A 5293-nucleotide genomic window follows, 5' to 3' on the forward strand; every position below is an offset into this window, starting at 1 on the left:
ACATGACTGAAGCTCTGAGAAAACATGGAACACCAGAACATAAGTTCCAAGATTGCACCTTTCTTCTCTTCAACTCATGATTCTTGTCTTATATTAGCAACATGCTGGGGCTCCTGAGAAAAGACAGAAGCAGCGTGAAGACCTTAATTCAGTGTTTACAGCAGCATTTATAAAAAATGTGGCCCATGGAGCCCTAGGGGGTCTTTAAAAATCTTTTAGTAGGTTTGTCAGCAAAAACTATTTTCTTAGTGATACTAAGATATTTTTGTCCTTTTTTTCTGTGCTCATATTTTCCCTGATGATGCAAAAACAGTAATGGGTGAACTGTTGGTGCTCCAGCTTGAGTCAGCATAGTGGCACCAAAGTCTATTAATAGCCATGATATTCTTCACTTAAATTGCTCTGAAGAGGAAGTAAAATTATTACATTAAATCTTAACTCCTTCTTATATTTGGGGCAGTTAAACTAGAAGTATACATAAAACACATCTATTGCAAATAAGAGTATGATAGTTGCCTCAAGAAAAAACACATACTTGCTTGTTTGAGTTACAAGCTAAGTCAACCACCTTTTTATAAAAAAAAAAAATACAATTTTCAGTTGAAAAGAACAAAAAACAGATAACCATGTTTAGACTTTGATGTTCAGACACTGTTTTTTTCAAATTGGTGAGAAGGGAACGTATCACTTCTAAATTTGGTAGAGCAGACTCCTAAAAGAATGCAAGATGATGTTGTAAAGGAAAGTTGAGGTCAGGTTGCAAAATATTAAGGAGTTCAAGCAGTGTTCAGTAGGAAAATGTGAAAAAAAAAACAACACTAAAACTTAGGAGCAGGGAAGACCAAACTGACATTCTAGAGTAGCAATGGTTTGCTCAATGGATTGGTGTTGAGAGATTGGGTCATGAACTAGGAAGCTACTGCTGCAAACCAGGTGCAGAAAGGTGAAGGTGTGGAGGAGATTCATAGCAAGAATGTGGTAGAGTGAAGGCACAATCTGATAGTACTAGGTTAGCCACAAGGGCATGTTGCTATTAGTATCTAACTTGAGAATAATTGTCAATTCTTACATATTGATAAAACAAAGATAATTGAGATTTATGTTTAACAAGTTATAATTCATCCTCTATTGTCGTTCGTGTTCTGTTGTGCTTGAACTGTTTGTATTTTTATTTTTTCTCTTTGGTGCTACTTCTTGTGTGATGTTAGAACATTCAGGTGGCCATGACATAAAGGGGCAGCTGTGTACTAGATAAACACAAGAGACTAGACAAACACGAAAGATGCTCCCCAAACAGAATTAGGTCTGCAGCAGAAAACACATGATACATTTGAGTTAATAATTCAAGACTTTTTACTTACACAATAATTATACTAAAGTTTGGTGGCAGGATGAAGCACAAAGTGGAATCAAGACTGAGAGGAGAAATATCAATAACCTCAGATACAAAGTAGACACCACCCTTATGGCAGAAAGCAAAGAAAAACTAAAGAGCCTCTTGATGGAAGTGCAAGAGGAGAGTGAAAAAATTGGCTGAAAACTCAACATTCAAAAGACGAAGATCATGGCATCGGGTCCCATCTCTTCATGGCAAATAGACTGAGAAACAATGGAAACAGTGACAGATTTTATTTTGGGGGGCTCCAAAATTATTGCAGATGGTGACTGCAGCCATGAAATTAAAAAACACTTGCTCCTTGGAAGAAAAGCTATGACCAAGCTTGACAGCATAGTAAAAAGCAGAGACATTACTTTGCCAACAAAGATCCATCTAGTCAAGGCTATGGTTTTTCCAGTAAAGTCATGTATGGATATGAGAATTGGACTATAAAGAAAGCTGAGGCTCTCTACACCTACCCATTCAACAGACAATCGCATCGTTGGTGCTGTGCCAGCTGCATCCCTGAGACAAGATGGTGAAGGTTGGAGTAAATAGATTTGGCCGGTTTGGGTGCCTGGCCACCAGGGCTGCCTTTAACTCTGGCAAAGTGGACATCGTCACCATCAATGCCCCCCTTCATTGACCTTCACTACATGGTCTACATGTTTCAGTATGATTCCACCCATGGCAAGTTCCACGACACAGTCAAGGCAGAGAACAGGAAGCTCATCATTGATGGAAAGGCCATCACCATCTTCCAGGAGCAAGATCCCACCATCATCAAGTGGGGTGATGCTGGTGCTGAGTATGTGGTGGAGTCCTCTGGTGTCTTCACTACCATGGAGAAGTCTGGGGCTCCCTTGAAGTGTGGCACCAAGAGGGTCATCCTCTCTGTGCCTTCTGCTGATGCCCCCATGTTTGTGATGGGCATGAACCACGAGAAGTATGACAACTCCCTCAAGATTGTCAGCAATGCCTCCTGCACCACCAACTGCTAGGCTGCCCTGGCAAAATTCATCCATGACCACTTTGGCATCATGGAGGGACTCATGATCACCATTCATGTCATCACTGTCACCCAGAAGACTGTGGATGGCCCCTCCGGAAAGCTATGGTGTGATGGCTGAGGGGCTGCCCAGAACATCATCCCTGCTTCTACTGGTGCTGCCAAGGCTGTGGTCAAGGTCATCCCTGAGTTCAACAGGAAGCTCCCCTGCATGGCCTTCCATCTCCACCCCCAAGGTGTCCATTGTGGTTCTGACCTGCCACCTAGAGAAACCTGCCAAGTATAATGACATCAAGAAGGTGGTGAAGCAGGCATTGGAGGGCCCCTTCAATGGCATTCTAGGCTACACTGAGAACCAGGTTGTCTCCTGTGACTTTAACAGTGACACTTACTCTTTACCTTTGATACTGGGGCTGGCATTGCCCTCAATGACCACTTTGTTAAGCTCATTTCCTGGTATGACAATGAATTAGGCTACAGCAACAGGGTGGTGGACCTCATGGCCCAGATGGCCTCCACAGAGTAAGGTCACTGGACCCCCAGCCCCAGCAAGAGCATGAGAGGAAGAGAGAATACTCAGCTGCTGGGGTGTCCTTGCACCACCTCGATCCTCCACCACACTGAGAATCTCCTGACCTCCAAACAGTTTCCATCCTCGAGGCCCTGAGGAAGGGGAGGGGCTTAGGGAACCCTGCCTTGTTGTGTACCATCAATAAAGTACCCTATACTCCCCCACCCCCCAAAAAAGCTGAGAGATGAAGAATTGATGCTTTTGAACTGTGGTGTTGGAGAAGGCTCTTGAGAGTCCCTTGGACTGCAAGGAGATCCAACCAGTCCATCCTAAAGGAAATCAGTCCTGAATATTCATTGGAAGGACTGATGCTGAAACACCAACACACTGGCCACCTGATGGGAAGAACAACTCATTGGAAAAGACCCTGATGCTGGGAAAGATTGAAGGCAGGAGGAGAAGGGGACAACAGAGGATGAGATGGTTGGATGGCATCACCAACTCGATGGACATTGAGTTTGAGCAAGTTCTGGGACTTGGTGATGGACAGGGAAAACTGGCATGCTGCAGTCCATGGGGTTGCAAAGAGTTGGACATGACTGAGCAACTGAACTAACTAACTTGGTGTCAGGGCAGGAAAAATATACGGAATAGGTAGGTAATCCTGATTTCTTATGACAGTAGAAAAGTTAGGAGACTTAATTCTAAAACGGGAGAAAGAAGGGGTCCCAAAAGGGAAAAATGATGTGGAGAAGATTAGCGACTTTTGAAAGGACACAGATTATGTGCTATAGAAGGAGTTAAGTAAAAAAAATATATAACCTTACTCCTGTCTCTCTTTTCAGTCTTCACTTGGGGCTCTGAATGGCCAAACTCACAGAGAATCTGAATCTCACTGGTATAAATCAGCACCCAGGGCAGACAGCAAGGTAGAAATGGATGGACACTTCTAATTGTATAAGCAGAAGGCCAAGCTAATTTGCTTTTAGAATGCTTGACTCCACAAAAGCCAGCATCAGATGAGAGGGGATTCCCAATCAAATTACCAGAAACACAATATCCATCTAGAGCAGGGTTTCTCAACCTCCACACTATTCACATTATGGCAGATGGTTCTTGGTTGTGGAGGCTATCCTGTAGTTTGTAAGATGTCTAGCAGCCACCCTGGCCTCCACTCAGTAAATGCCTCTGGCACCTGACCTGCCCAGTGGTGATAACCAAAAATGTCTCCAAAGACTGACAAAAATATCCTGTGGGGTTTGGGGGGAAAGACACCCTTTGATCATTCTTTCTTCACTGAGAAGCATTAAACCTTCAGTCTAGGCCTCCAGAGAACACTAGACCGTGCAGTCCATTTCAACATAGTAACTTGAGTAATCTAAGATGAACCTGTGTAGATTATATTAAATCTCACTCAAGAGGATTAGCCTGATTAATTTAAATATGCTTCCAGGTATACTTAAATACACAATCCCCAGGTCTAGAAAAAGAAAATATACTTAATTTTGAAAATCACAAAGTTATATATAAATATATATACATTTATAAAATGTATGTATGAAAGAGCGAGAGATTCAAGGCTTTAGTTAAAGGAGCTGCCATGTCAGAAGTCATATCATTCACAATCACTTCCATTTCATTTCACAGAAGTTTTTGACATTGTCAAGCAGACTGTGAAAAAGTGAAATGTCTGGTATTGGACCTATATTTGAAATGTCAGTGACAGCTGGCAGCTTGTTTGAGGTGGCTGTAACATAGGATAAGGACATCCTGGAAAACATGTCTTGGGCAGTTTGTGGAAGGAGACTGTACTGAAGAGAAAAAAGATTTTCATCTTTGTCTCTCAACCCAGACTCCCAGCTCTTAGGTAAGAGGGACATCTCTGCTTGTTAAAACCAATTGCATCCGATTAAAAAACAGGAAAGGAATCATTTGACCTGATCAGTGGGGGCCAGAATTATCAAGAAAAGTAAACAGGGAGAAACAGGATTTTAGAAACAAATGCTACTTAATCTCTGTTGCTTTTCACTTCTCTTCTTTTCACAGCCATTTGTAAGGCCTCCTCAGACAGCCATTTTGCTTTTTTGCATTTCTTTTTCTTGGGGATAGTCTTGACTCATGTCTCCTGTACAATGTCATGAACCTCCGTCCATAGTTCATCAGGCACTCTGTCTATCAGATATAGTTTCTTAAATCTATTTCTCGCTTCCACTGTATAGTCATAAGCGATTTGATTTAGGTCATACTTGAAAGGTCTAGTGGTTTTCCCCACTTTCTTCAATTTAAGTCTGAATTTGGTAATAAGGAGTTCATGCTCTGAGCTACAGTCAGCTCCTGGTCTTGTTTTTGCTGACTGTATAGAGCTTCTCCATCTTTGGCTGCAAAGAATATAATC

At 42.2% G+C, this 5293-nt stretch overlaps 1 pseudogene; it reads left to right on the forward strand.

Annotated features, from left to right (window-relative positions):
• The first annotated feature begins 1913 nt into the window (after positions 1-1913).
• Positions 1914-2913, forward strand: LOC138426590 (glyceraldehyde-3-phosphate dehydrogenase pseudogene; annotated as a pseudogene).
• Positions 2914-5293: the final 2380 nt, after the last annotated feature.

Source organism: Ovis canadensis, chromosome 21, assembly GCF_042477335.2.
Source record: "Ovis canadensis isolate MfBH-ARS-UI-01 breed Bighorn chromosome 21, ARS-UI_OviCan_v2, whole genome shotgun sequence".
Taxonomy (NCBI): Eukaryota; Metazoa; Chordata; class Mammalia; order Artiodactyla; family Bovidae; genus Ovis; species Ovis canadensis.